Genomic DNA, 16,012 nt, shown 5'->3' on the forward strand with positions numbered 1-16,012 from the left:
CCGCTTCCCGGCTGATCCAGTCTTTCACCTCGTTCGCGACACCAGGACTTTCCACCTAGGGTTACCACCCCCTAGGCCTTTTGCCTGAAGCCATCGACCTGCCAAGACTTTCCGCATAGGGTTACCACCCCCTATGACCTAGGGTTACCACCCCCTAGGGTTTTCCCTTTGACTAACCGCAGCTAGGACTTTCCTGAAATCCTCAAGCAGACTTGTTAGATTACAAAACACCTTAACTTTGAATCCTTTGCCATTATTAAAACACGAGTTTGATCTTCGGATGCTTCCCACACCAACAATCCATAGCACTGAAGCCTCGATGGAAGTTGAACTGGAACCACAAAGTGTTGTGGATGATGTTGTTCCATGAAGAGTTGAGGAACAACAACCAGTTCAAGTAGACATACCCCTTCGCAGGCCTGATAGGGTACGTCGTCAGCCTGAGAGATACTCATTTCTCTTGTCTGACCATGATGACGTTGTGCTCATAGATGATGAGCCTACCACATATCAGGAGCTGTGATGAGACCAGATTCCGAGAAATGGCTAAAGGCCATGAGATCCGAAATGGAATCCATGTACACCAACCAAGTATGGACTTTGGTTGATCCACCTGAAGGGGTAAAACCCATAGGGTGTATGTGGGTCTTTAAGAGAAAGACTAACATGGATGAACTTATCTATAAGGGTCGCTTGGTAGCTAAAGGTTTAAGAAGATTCATGGTATTGACTATGATGAAACATTTTCTCCAATAGCTATGTTTAAGTCCATTCGGATCATGCTTGCTATTGCAGCCTACCATGACTATGAGATATGACAGATGGATGTCAAAATCGCGTTTCTGAATGAAAACCTACTCGAGGATGTGTACATGACATAACCTGAGGGTTTTGTAGATCCACAGCATACTAGCATAGTATACAAGCTGCATAGGTCCATTTATGGACTAAAGCAAGCTTCTCGGAGCTGGAATCTTCAATTCGATGATGCAATCAAACAGTTTGGTTTCATCAAGAACGAAGATGAGCCTTGTGTCTACAAGAAGGTTGTAGAGGATATAGTTGTCTTCCTCATATTGTATGTGGATGACATACTACTCATTGGGAAGGACATCCCTTTGCTTCAGTCTGTCAAGACTTGGCTAGGGAGTTGCTTCTCAATGAAGGACTTAGGTGAGGCATCCCGCATTTTAGGGATATAGATCTATAGAGATAGAAATAAGAGATTGCTTGGCCTAAGTCAGAGTACATATATTGACAAGGTACTCCTTCAGTTTACCATGCAGAACTCCAAGAAGGGATTTCTGCCGATGTCACATGGCGTGAGTCTTTCGAAGAATCAATGTCCCTCTTCTAGAGAGGAGAGAGACCGTATGGATCAGATCCCTTATGCCTCAGCCATAGGATCTATCATGTACGCCATGCTATGTACTCGATCTGATGTCTCGTATGCTTTGAGCATGACGATCAGATACCAGTCAGATCCAGGTGAAAGTCACTGGATAGCGGTCAAGAATATTCTTAAGTACTTAAGAAGGACTAAAGAATATTTCTTGATATATGGAGGCAATGATGAGCAAGCTATAAAGGGTTACAGTGATGCCAGCTTCCAGACCGATCAGGATGATTATCGATTGCAGTCAGGGTTTGTATTTTGCATTAATGGTGGTGCTGTGAGCTGGAAGAGTTCGAAGCAGGACATAGTAGCTGATTCTACGACAGAGGCCGAGTACATTGCTGCATCAGAGGCAGCAAAGGAGGTAGTTTGGATCCGCAAGTTCATCACTGAACTTGGGGTGGTTCCCAGTATCGCTGACCCTATTGAGCTCTTTTGTGACTACAATGGAGCTATAACACAGGCGAAGGAACCTCGCTCACACCAGCGGACCAAACACATACTATGGCGCTTCCATCTCATTTGAGAGATTATTGACAGAGGAGATGTGAAGATTTATAGAGTACCTACAGAGGCTAACATCGCAGATCCCTTGACCAAGGCTTTGGCATAGCGGAAGCATGATGGTCACACTAGGTCATTGGGGCTTAGAGCCTACACTGATTGGCACTAGTGCTAGTGGAAGATTGTTACTTAGAGCCCTAGAGCCAATCATCTGATGATTGTATTATGGACTTATTGTATCATATTCTTATATATAAATAAAGGCATGTGTTTTTGGTTTTTATACTTACTTGTATTGGTGCCAAATAAACTAAGTATAATAGCGTCCTTGAGTAGAAGGTTCTCACCTATATCAATCGGTTAATTGAACCGATAGTGAGATGATATAGGGAACACTACTCTTAATCATTCCTAGTCGAGTATTAACATTCAGGGACAATGTTAATGCGACGAGACTAGCATGTAGGTTAGCTCGATGACTTGATCTCACAAGTCATGGATATAGAGATATCAAGTTGACAAATGGGTATGCATTGGAGAATGTATACTGAATGACCCGCCATGAGAAAGTATCATGGATCGTTATATGAGTGTCATATACTTTCTCATGTGGCTATTAATATATCTACTAATCCTTGGACCTGAAGTCACGATGGATCCCTACATAAGGAGTTATGTACTTTGGTTTCGTCAAACGTAACCCATAACTTGGTGGACTATAAAGGCGATAACTGGGTATGAAACGAATTATGCAGAGGGATGTGAGTGACGTAGATGGGATCTATCCCTCCTATATGACGGGAGCGACATCGATATTCTTGATAGAGTGAGACCACGAAGTGCGTGGCCATGCCCAAATGAGTCAATATGAGATATTGAGCTCATTTGATTTAGTGAGTCTACTTGTAGTTCTAGATTTAGATTGATTAGAGGATGACATGATCTATGCCTCGTATTGATCAATCTAGATGTCTAGGATAGAAGGACACTTGTCATATATTGTGAGGAGTCACAATTAGTAGTCACAAGGTGATGTTGGATCTCAACATTCTTGTAACTTGGGTAGTAATGATGTGTTGCTAGATACCGCTCATTACTTATTCTCCTAAATGGGTTTAGGGGCATTGCCAACGTTACAAGAACCTATAGGGTCACAGACTAAGGACAATTAGATGGAGATTAGGTTCATATGATGAACCAAGAGGATAAGATTCATTTGATGAATCAAATTGGATTAAGAGTAATCCTAATTGGGCTAATTGAGTTGGACTTAAGTTGATTCATGTGTTCAATGAGTCTAATTTAGATTATGACTCATTGAATCAATTTAATTAAATGAATTAGATTCATTATATTAAATTGGCTTGAATTAAATGGTTGGATTAGATCAACCATGAGAGAGATTAAGTCAATTTTGACTTGACTTGAGAGGAAGATGAAGAATCAAGTTTGACTTGACTTTATGCCACCTCATTGGTGAGTTGGCATTGAGTGGGCCAATGATGATGCTCCACATCATCAAGATTAGCATATGTGTATGCCACCTCATGAGGGAGACCAAGAGTTGTGACTCTTGGTATCCCATGGAGGTTTAAATTCTTTATTTTTGGCCGGCCACATTATTGGATGAAATAAGTTTCATTTTGCAAGTGTAATTCCTTCATCTTCTTCCTTGCTCCATTTTTCTCCTTCCCTCTCCTCTCATCTTGCCGAACCCAACTAAGGTGCTAGCACACTTTAGTTTGGTGATCTCCTTCTTATGTTCGTGTGGATACTTCTAGAGGGTTGTATACTTTGACAACCTTGAGATCCGGCACCATTGGACGAGCGGGATTCGCGTAGGGCGCGCATTAAGGGTATATTTTTTATTTCCCTTTGTAGATCTATTGTAGATCGAGGTTTAGAAACTCATACTCATAAGTTTTTCGTAAGTTTTTACTTCGCACGGATCTGTGGCTGGGGGTTTCGGGGTTTCCGCAACGCGAAAAGCGGTTTTCGCGGCCCGAAAAACCCAACATATGACCCAAAAACCCAATTTGATTGGACAAATTTGTGTTGTAATTCATAATATGGCCTGCGCGCCATTTTTTGTGATGTGCATGTTGTATATGTTATGCAACCTGCGTGTCGTGCCTCCCTCATTTTATTCCTATTGTAAATAGATTTTTAGACTCAAATGTAACTCGAGTTTCATATTTGTAATGTACAAAAATGGAGCGGTGGAAGGTCCACTCTAGAAGGAACGACGAGGGGGTTACGAGCAACACATGGTGGTCAAAGGGAGGAGCTTGAAGAAGCTGTTGACCCTAGGTTGACTGCCCGATCTTCTCATTGGCTTGAGAAGATCGTAGTAGGGCCATGACCTAATCAAAAATTTAATTATTCATTGCTTGTGTGTATGTGATGCATGCTAGTGTAGGATAATTAGTGCCTTGATGCGTATAAAATGCGAATCCACGATTAGATTAGATCTTAATCGAGTCAACTCGAAATGCCTACCAAGTCTTGATTGTTGGGTTTTTCGGGGCGCGAAAATCGCTTTTTCACGTCGTGGAAACCCCGAATCACCCTAGCCATTGGATCTCGTGCGAAGAAAAATTTCGAAAACATGAGTACGAGTTTAAACGTTGATCTACAGTAGATCTACATAAAAGAAAGCCTTATACCTTTGAAGCGTGCCTTTTTCGTAATCCCGCAAGTCCAAGGTACGCCGGATCTCAAGATTGTCAACGTAGACAATCCTCTAGTAGTATCCAGACGAACAAGAGGTGTTCTCTAACACTCAAGGATGGAGAAGAGAGTACCCCAAGTGTGCTAGCACTTTCTAGGGCTCTCGGGTAGGATTTGAAAGGAAGAAAAAGGAGAGAATACAAAAGAAACTCATACACTTAAGAAGTAGTATCCTCCTTTGTGACCTTCACTCTTCCTTATGCTCTTGGAATTTACTCAACCACCTTCTCCCTTTCATGAAACTCACGGCAACAGCAAGAGAAAGGAGGAAGAGAGCTAGGAGGAAGGAGAAGCATTCAACACCACTTGAATGACACAAAATGAAAACCCCTTTTCCATTAGTGTGGCCGGCCACACATATGTAACCTCCCCATTTAATGTGGCCGGCCACATTAAATGGAATGGGAGGTGTAACCTCCATGAGGTGGCACACCTCATGAGGTGGAGATGATGTGGCTGCCATGTAGGATGAGTCATCCTCCATGAAGTGGCAATTCATCAAGTCAAACTTGATGTTTCAACTTCCCATTTTGGTCAAGTCAAAATTGACCAAATCTCTTCCATGTTGAGTTGAATTCATTCTTTGATTCAAGCCAATTTTTAATCTAATGAATCTCAATTCATTAATATAAATTGACTTAATGAATCAAATTTAAATTAGACTTATTCAACAATTGAATCTAATTGAGTCTAACTCAATAAGTCTAATTTCCGAATCCAATTCTTGGTGCATCAGATGAACCTAATCCAATTGGTTCATCCTATGAACCTAATCTCCATCCACTTGTTCTTTGTGTGTGACCCAATAGGTTCTTGTAACGTTGGCAATGTTTCTAAACTCCTTTAGAAACATAAGCAATGAGCGGCATCTAGCAATACATCATTGCTACCCAAGTTACAAGAAATGTTGAGATCCAACATCACCTTGTGACTACTAATTGTGACTCCTCACAATATATGACAAGTGTCCTTCTATCCTAGACATCTAGATTGGTCAATGTGAGGCATAGACCGTGTCATCCTCTGACCAACCTAAATCTTGAACTCCAAGTAGACTCACTAAATCAAATGAGCTCAATATCCTATATTGACTCATTTGGGCATGGTCATGAACTTCGTGGTCTCACTCTATCAAGAATGCCGATGTCTCTCCCGTCATATAGGAGGGATAGATCACATCTACATCACTCACATCCCTCTACATAATTTGTTATATACCTAGTAATCGCCTTTATAGTCCACTCAGTTACGGGTGACGTTTGACGAAACCAAAGTACATAACTCCTTATGTAGGGATCTATGGTGACTTCAGGTCTAAGGACTAGTAGTCATACTAATAGCCACATGAGAAAGTATATGACACTCATATAACGATCCATGATACTTTCTCATGGCGGGTCATTCAGTATACATTCTCTAATGCATACCCATGTGTCAACTTGATATCTCTATATCCATGACTTGTGAGATCAAGTCATCGAGTTGACCTACATGCTAGTCTTATTGCATTAACATTGTCCCTGAATGTTAATACTCGACTAGGATTGATTTAGAGTAGTGTTCCCTATATCATCTCACTATCGGTTCAACTACCCGATTGATATAGGTAAGAACCTTCTACTCAAGGACGTTACTATACTTAGTTTATTTGGCACTAATACAAGTAAGTATAATAACCAAATGCCTTTATTTATATAGAATATGATACAACAAGTCCAAAATACAATCATCAAATGATTGGCTCTAGGGCTCTAGCTAACAATCTCCCACTAGCACTAGTGCCAATCAGTATAGGCTCTAAGCCCAAATGACCTAGTGTGACCATCATACTTCCTCTGTGCCAAAGCCTTGGTCAAGGGATTTGCGATGTTAGCCTCTGTAGGTACTCTGCAAATCTTCACATCTCCTCTCTCGATGATTTCTCGAATGAGATGGAAGCGCTGTAGTATATGTTTGGTCCGCTGGTGTGAGCTTCGCCCGTGCTATAGCTCCATTGTTGTCACAATAGAGCTCAATAGGATCAGAATGCTAGGAACCACCCCAAGTTCGATGATGAACTTGCGAATCGCCTCCTTTGCCTCGATGCGGCAATGTACTCGTAGAATCACTCGTGTCTGCTTGAACTCTTCACCTCACCACCATTAATGCAAAACATGAACCCCGACTGCGATCTATAGTCATCCTGGTCGGTCTGGAAGCTAGCATCACTGTAACCCTTTACAGCTAGCTCATCATTGCCTCCATATATCAAGAAATATTCTTTAGTCCTTCTCAAGTTCTTAAGAATATTCTTGACCGCTATCCAGTGACTTTCACCTAGATCTGACTGGTATCTGCTCGTCATGCTCAAAACATACGAGACATCAGGTCGAGTACATAGCATAGCGTACATGATCGATCCTATGGCTGAGGCATAAGTGATCAGATCCATGCGGTCTCTCTCCTCTCTAGAAGAGGGACCTTGAGTCTTCGAATGACTCACGCCATGTGACATCGGCAGAAATCCCTTCTTGGAGTTCTGCATGGCAAACCGAAGGAGTACCTTGTCAATGTATGTACTCTGACTTAGGCCAAGCAATCTCTTAGATCTATCTCTATAGATCTGTATCCCTAGAATGCGGGATGCCTCACCTAAGTCCTTCATTGAGAAGCAACTCCCTAGCCAGGTCTTGACAGACTCAAGCATAGGGATGTCCTTCCCAATGAGTAGTATGTCATCCACATACAATATGAGGAAGACAACTATGTCCCCTACAACCTTCTTGTAGACACAAGGTTCATCTTCATTCTTGATGAAACCAAACTATTTGATTGCATCATCGAATCGAAGATTCCAGCTCCGAGAAGCTTGCTTTAGTCCATAAATGGACTTCTGCTAGTATACTGTGGATCTACAAAACCCTCAGGTTGTGTCATGTACACATCCTCGAGTAGGTTTTCATTCAGAAACGCGGTTTTGACGTCCATCTGCCAGATCTCATAATCATGGTAAGCTGCAATAGCAAGCATGAACCGAATGGACTTAAACATCGCTACTGGAGAAAAGGTCTTATCATAGTCAATACCATGAATCTGCTTGAAACCTTTAGCTACCAAGTGACCCTTATAGATAAGTCCATCCATGTCAGTCTTTCTCTTAAAGACCCACTTGCACCCAATGAGTTTTACCCCTTCAGGTGGATCAACCAAAGTCCATACTTGGTTGGTGTACATGGATTCCATCTCGGATCTCATGGCTTCTAGCCATTTCTCAGAATCTGGTCTCATCACAGCTTCCTGATAGGTGGTAGGCTCATCCTCTATGAGCATAACGTCATCATGGTCAGACAAGAGAAATGAATATCTCTCAGGCCGACGACGTACCCTATCAGACCTGCGAAGGGGTATGTTTACTTGAACTGGTTGTTGTTCCTCAACTCTTTGTGGAACAACATCATCCACAACACTTTGTGGTTCCAGTTCAACTTCCATCGAGGCATCAGTGCTATTGTTCGCATTTTAAACTTCTTCAAGATCGAACGCGCTCCCACTAGTCTTTCTAGAAACAAAGTCCCTTTCTAGAAAGATCCCAGTCTTTGCCACAACTACCTTGTGTTGACTGGGAATGTAGAAGTAATATCCCTTAGTTTCCTTGGGATATCCAATGAAATAGCACTTGTCAGATTTGGGTCCTAATTTGTCTGAGACTTGACGTCGTACGTAAGCCTCACAACCCCAAATCCTCATGAAAGACACCTGGGCATCTCTCCCAGTCCATATCCTATATGGTGTCTTTATCACGGCCTTTGATGGAACTCGGTTGAGTATAAAAGCTGCCGTGTCTAGAGCATAGCCCCAAAGGTATGTCGGAAGATCTGTGTGACTCATCATGGATCGTACCATATCTAATAGGGTACGATTCCTCCTTTCGGATACATCATTCCACTGTGGTGTTCCAGGAGGAGTGAGTTGGGATAGAATCCCACACCCAGCTAGGTAGTCACGAAACACATGGCTAAGGTATTCTCCACCTCTATTTGATCGAAGTATCTTAATACTCTTGCCAAGCTGGTTCTGTACTTCATTCTTGAATTCTTTGAACTTTTCAAAGGATTCAGACTTATGTGTCATCAAGTACACATAACCATATCTACTGAAGTCATCAGTAAATGTGATGAAGTACCTATAACCGCCTCTAGCAGCGACATTGAAAGGGCCACATACATCACTATGAATGAGTCCTAACAAATCAGTCGCTCTCTCGCTGTGCCCACTAAAGGGAGTCTTGGTCATCTTGCTTCGTAGGCATGACTCGCATATCTCATATGATTCTAAATCAAATGAGTCCAGCAAACCTGTTAGCTAGAGCCCTAGAGCCAATCATTAGATGATTGTATTTTGGACTTATTGTATCATATTCTATATAAATAAAGGCATTTGGATTTTAGTTATTATACTTACTTGTATTTGTGCCAAATAAACTAAGTATAATAATGTCCTTGAGTAGATGGTTCTCACCTATATCAATCGGTTAGTTGAACCGATAGTGAGATGATATAGGGAACACTACTCTTAATCATTCCTAGTCGATTATTAACATTCAGGGACAATGTTAATGCAATAAGACTAGCATGTAGGTCAACTCGATGACTTGATCTCACAAGTCATGGATATAGAGATATCAAGTTGACACATGGGTATACATTAGAGAATGTATACTGAATGACCCGCCATGAGAAAGTATCATGGATCATTATATGAGTGTCATATACTTTCTCATGTGACTATTAGTATGACTACTTGTCCTTAGACCTAAAGTCACCATAGATCCCTACATAAGGAGTTATGTACTTTAGTTTCGTCAAACGTCACCCGTAACTGGGTGGACTATAAAGGCGATTACTGGGTATATAACAAATTATGCAGAGGGATGTGAGTGATGAAGATGGGATCTATCCCTCCTATATGACGGGAGAGTCATCGGTATTCTTGATAGAGTGTGACCACGAAGTGCATGGCCATGCCCAAATGAGTCAATATGGGATATTGAGCTCATTTGATTTAGTGAGTCTACTTGGAGTTCAAGATTTAGATTGGTCAGAGGATGACACGGTCTATGCCTCACATTGATCAATCTAGATGTCTAGGATAGAAGGACACTTGTCATATATTGTGAAGAGTCACAATTAGTAGTCACAAGGTGATGTCGGATCTCGACATTCTTGTAAATTGGGTAGTAATGATGTGTTGCTAGATACCACTCATTACTTATGCTCCTAAATGGGTTTAGGGCATTGCCAATGTTACAAGAACCTATAGGGTCACACACTAAGGACAATTAGATGGAGATTAGGTTCATATGATGAACCAAAAAAAGGATTAGATTCATTTGATGAATCAAATTGGATTAAGAGTAATCCTAATTGGGCTAACTTGAGTTGGTCTCAAGTTGATTCATGTATTCAATGAGTCTAATTTAGATTATGACTCATTAAATCAACTTAATTTAATGAATTAGATTCATTATATTAAGTTGGCTTGAATCAAATGGTTAGATTAGATCAACCATGGAAGAGATTTGGTCAAGTTTGACTTGACTTGAGAGGAAGATTAAAAGTCAATTTTGACTTGACTTTATGCCACCTCATTGGTGAGTTGGCATTGAAGTGGACCAATGATGTTACTCCACATCATCATGGGTGCCACCTCATGGAAGTTACAAAGCCATTCTCTTAATAACTTCACATTAATTGCATTTAATGGGGGGGTTACACTATGGGAAGTGGCCTACCACTTTTGGTTTTGAATGAGAATTCATTTTTCATTCAAGTGGGTGTATCTTCTTCCTTCTTCCTCTTGAAGCTCTTCCTCTCCCTCTCCTCCTTGCTTGGCCGAATCTTACCAAGGTGCTAGCACACCTTTGTGTGAGGTTTTCTCCACCTACGTGTCCGTGTGGATACTTCTAGAGGACCGACGCTTGACGGTGTCGAGATCCGGCACCGTTTGGATGAGCGGGAACGCGAAGGGCTTCGCTTCAAAGGTAAAAGCTCTCAACACATAGATCTATGAGTAGATCTAAAGTTTTTGAAACTCATACTTGTATTTCATTCGGTTTTTCCTTGCACGGATCTACGGCTTTGGGTGATTCGGGGTTTCCGCGACGCGAAAAGCGGTTTTCGCGGCCCGAAAAACCCAACAAAACCATCCTTATGGAGCTGGGATAAGAGCTTGTCATTTATATGACCTAAGCGACAGTGCCAGAGGTAGGTTTGGTTCATGTCGTTTAACTTGAACCTCTTGGTATTTATGTTATAGATAGGGCTCTCAAGATCTAGAATATAGAGTCCATTTATCACAGGTGCACTACAATAGAACATATCGTTTAAATAGACGGAACAACATTTATTCTTTATTATAAATGAAAATCCTTTCTTGTCCAAACAAGAAACTGAAATTATGTTCTTAGTCAAGGCAGACACATAACAACAATCATCTAATTCTAGTACAAGCCCAGAGGGAAGAGATAGATGGTAAGTTCCTATAGCAATAGCAGCAACCCGTGCTCCATTGCCTACTCGTAGGTCTATCTCACCCTTCGTCAATGCCCTGCTATTTCTCAGCGCTTGTACATTAGTACAAATGTGCGAAGCACATCCGGTATCTAATACCCACGATGAAGAAATAGAGAGGTTGACTTCTATAACATGTATACCTGAAGTAGAAATCTTATTTCTCTTCTTTTTAAGATCTTCCAGGTATTCTTTGGAGTTCCTCTTCCAGTGCCTTGCTTGTCCTTGATATAGGTGACAAATATGTTCAACCATATCGTAAGCGCTCATCAACTAATATTGCTTCTCAAGCTCTGAGTTCATGGTTGCGAGCATAAGACAGGACACATCTAATGCGTCATCTTGATGCTTCTTGTAAGCATATCGGTCTGCTCGCGTGGCAGTGGCAGGAGGAGCCTCCGGAATGGGCTGCTCCAGAACGTACAGTTTACGTTCCTGAGTGAGAACTATTCTCACAGTCCAGGAAATTTGCTCCGTTGAACTTGTCCTTCTTAAGGACAGAACGCAGAGAGAAGATGTTCGTGTTCGACGTCATGGCAATTCTACAACAGAAATAAATGCAGAAATAAGTATCATATTCTTAATCATTTAATTAGGCCTTTAACTAAATGATGCTCCCATTGAATTCTATAATTCATGTGGGACAAGATCCACATCATACTAACCCTTGAGTTAGCTTTGGTTAATACGCCCAAGATTTAGTATGATCGGTAGGTAACGATTACCAATTACATCTCTATGCAACTCTTGTTTATAGGATAAAATCCGCATTTATATTAAAACTCGAGTTAGCTTTGGCTAATACGCCCGAGAGTTAATATATATGTGATTTTGACCTATCTTTCCAACCATTGGAAGAATGCCTATAGTTGTACTCGATCCAACCGAGTAAACTAGGAATACTCAATCTAATTGAGTTTGTATTCACCCATGCGTTGATAGGCGGGACCAAGATTGTCTCTCCGTACCCTACCAAGATAGTATGTGTTGCTCTGCTTTGGCAGATTCAACAACAGCATGCGATCGAGGTAGTGGTAGGTATCACGGCACGGTAGGCATTATGAGTTGACGTGATTTAGATTTAATCTAAAAGATGATGCGTATCATATACTCGATAGATCTAATCTAATCGAAGGGTGCATCATGTGCACGACTTAGATCTAATCTAATCACTAGGCACTAATTAACTACTTAATTAAACATGCATCACATACATATAAGCAATTAATTAAATTATTTTGTGATTATGTCATGGCCCTACTACGATCTTCTCAAGCCAATGAGAAGATCGGATGGTCAACCTAAGGTCAACTTCTCAAGCGCCTTCCTTTTGACCACCTTGTGTTGCTCGTGCCTTCCTCGTAACTCCGTCTCGAGTGGACCTTTCACAGCTCCAATTTTGTACATTACAATTTTGAAATCGAGTTACATTCAAGTCTAAATCTAATTTACAACCAGAATAAAAGAAAGGCACGACGCGCAGGTCGCGAGAAAAAAAAAATAAAATAAAAGTACAACATGCACATCACATCACGGCGCGCAGGCCGTATTATGAATTACAACACATTTTATCCAATCAAATTGGGTTTTTGGTCCATGACTATCACAAAATTAATATATAATTCAAAATTATATATTTCTATAATTTTCTGTAATTTTTTCATAATTTCACAAATTTTATGAGTAAATTTTTCCCGGCAGTCCCGATTAGCGATTTCGGGCGCAATCGCGGAGCAAATCCCCTTGCGGGGTTAGGGGTAGTATCCCTACCCGCGATCTAACCATCGCGAATTGCTCCTAAGCGATCCAAGAGCGCCTTAGCCAGCTGTCCCAAAAAGTTTTGGGTCGAAACAAAGCCATTTTTGAAAATTCTTCCCGGTAGCCGAAGCCTACAAGTGCCGAGACACTTGTGCTTCGCTTCTACGAGAAAAATACCCATAAAAACCATAAAATCATAAATTTACAGAAATTCACAGAATGTTTATTTTTCATAAAAATAAAAACTAAACTCGTACAAGCTTCGCACGTGGCTCTGATACCACTGTTGGATTTTTCAGGCCGCGAAAATCGCTTTTTCGCGTCACGGAAACCCCGAATCACCCTAGCCATTGGATCTCGTGCGAAGAAAAAGTTCGAAAACACGAGTACGAGTTTAAACGTTGATCTACAGTAGATCTACATAAAGAAAGCCTTATACCTTTGAAGCGTGCCCTTTTCGTAATCTCGCAAGTCCAAGGTACGCCGGATCTCAAGATTGTCAACGTAGACAATCCTCTAGTAGTATCCACACGAACAAGAGGTGTTCTCTAACACTCAAGGATGGAGAAGAGAGTACCCCAAGTGTGCTAGCACTTTATAGGGCTCTCGGGTAGGATTTGAAAGGAAGAAAAAGGAGAGAATACAAAAGAAACTCATACACTTAAGAAGTAGTATCCTCCTTTGTGACCTTCACTCTTCCTTATGCTCTTGGAATTCACTCAACCACCTTCTCCCTTTCATGAAACTCACGGCAACAGCAAGAGAAAGGAGGAAGAGAGCTAGGAGGAAGGAGAAGCATTCAACACCACTTGAATGACACAAAATGAAAACCCCTTTTCCATTAGTGTGGCCGGCCACACATATGTAACCTCCCCATTTAATGTGGCCGGCCACATTAAATGGAATGGGAGGTGTAACCTCCATGAGGTGGCACACCTCATGAGGTGGAGATGATGTGGCTGCCATGTAGGATGAGTCATCCTCCATGAAGTGGCAATTCATCAAGTCAAACTTGATGTTTCAACTTCCCATTTTGGTCAAGTCAAAATTGACCAAATCTCTTCCATGTTGAGTTGAATTCATTCTTTGATTCAAAGCCAATTTTTAATCTAATGAATCTCAATTCATTAATATAAATTGACTTAATGAATCAAATTTAAATTAGACTTATTCAACAATTGAATCTAATTGAGTCTAACTCAATAAGTCTAATATCCGAATCCAATTCTTGGTGCATCAAATGAACCTAATCCAATTGGTTCATCCTATGAACCTAATCTCCATCCACTTGTTCTTTGTGTGTGACCCAATAGGTTCTTGTAACGTTGGCAATGTTTCTAAACTCCTTTAGAAACATAAGCAATGAGCGGCATCTAGCAATACATCATTGCTACCCAAGTTACAAGAAATGTTGAGATCCAACATCACCTTGTGACTACTAATTGTGACTCCTCACAATATATGACAAGTGTCCTTCTATCCTAGACATCTAGATTGGTTAATGTGAGGCATAGACCGTGTCATCCTCTGACCAACCTAAATCTTGAACTCCAAGTAGACTTACTAAATCAAATGAGCTCAATATCCTATATTGACTCATTTGGGCATGGCCATACACTTCGTGGTCTCACTCTATCAAGAATACCGATGTCTCTCCCGTCAAATAGGAGGGATAGATCCCATCTACATCTCTCACATCCCTCTGCATAATTTGTTATATATACCCAGTAATCGCCTTTATAGTCCACCCAGTTACGGGTGACGTTTGACGAAACCAAAGTACATAACTCCTTATGTAGGGATCTATGGTGACTTCAGGTCTAAGGACTAGTAGTCATACTAATAGCCACATGAGAAATTATATGTCACTCATATAACGATCCATGATACTTTCTCATGGCGGGTCATTCAGTATACATTCTCTAATGCATACCCATGTGTCAACTTGATATCTCTATATCCATGACTTGTGAGATCAAGTCATCGAGTTGACCTACATGCTAGTCTTATTGCATTAACATTGTCCCTGAATGTTAATACTCGACTAGGAATGATTTAGAGTAGTGTTCCCTATATCATCTCACTATCGGTTCAACTAACCGATTGATATAGGTAAGAACTTTCTACTCAAGGACGTTACTATACTTAGTTTATTTGGCACCAATACAAGTAAGTATAATAACCAAATGCCTTTATTTATATAGAATATGATACAACAAGTCCAAAATGCAATCATCAAATGTTTGGCTCTAGGGCTCTAGCTAACATTGATACCCATCACTACCTCGATCATTTGTTGTTGTTGAATCTGCCAAAGAAGAGCAACACATATTATCTTGGTAGGGTACGGAGGGACAATCTTGGTCCGGCCTATCAAGGCTTGGGTGAGTACAAACTCAATTAGATTAAGTACAACTAGTTAACTCAATTTGATCGGGTATAACTATAGGCATTTTCCAACGGTTGGACGATAGGATAAAAATCACATTTATACTAAATCTTGGGTGATTTAGCCAAAGCTAACTCAAGTTTTAATGTAAAAGAGATTTTTGATCCTATAATCAAGAGTTGCATAGAGATGTAATTGATAAATTCGTTATCTACCGATCATACTAAGTCTTGGGCGATTTAGCCAAAGCTAACTCAAGGTGTAGTATGATGTGGATCTTGTCCCACAAGAATTATAGCTAATTGGTTAGAATCTAGTAAGTGTGGTTTGACCACATCCATGACTTTATTCTACAAATGCTCTATAATTCAGTGGGAGCATCATTTAATTAAAGACCTAATTAAATGATTAGTGGAATATGATATTTATTTTCTACATTTTTCCGTTGTAGAATGTAATGTCAACAAACATGAACACCTTCTCCCTATGTTCTGTCCTTGACAAGGACAAGCTCAATGAGCTAATATCCTGGACTGGTACAGGAATCTGAGAATTGTTCTCACTCAAAAAAGAAAACTGTATGTCCTGGAGCAGCCCATTCCCGAGGCACCTCCTGCCACTGCCACGCGAGTTGACCGAGATGCTTATAAGAAGCATCAAGATGACGCATTAGATGTGTCATGCCTC

The sequence above is a fragment of the Zingiber officinale genome, chromosome 4A (assembly GCF_018446385.1).
Source record: "Zingiber officinale cultivar Zhangliang chromosome 4A, Zo_v1.1, whole genome shotgun sequence".
In the NCBI taxonomy this organism is placed as follows: Eukaryota; Viridiplantae; Streptophyta; class Magnoliopsida; order Zingiberales; family Zingiberaceae; genus Zingiber; species Zingiber officinale.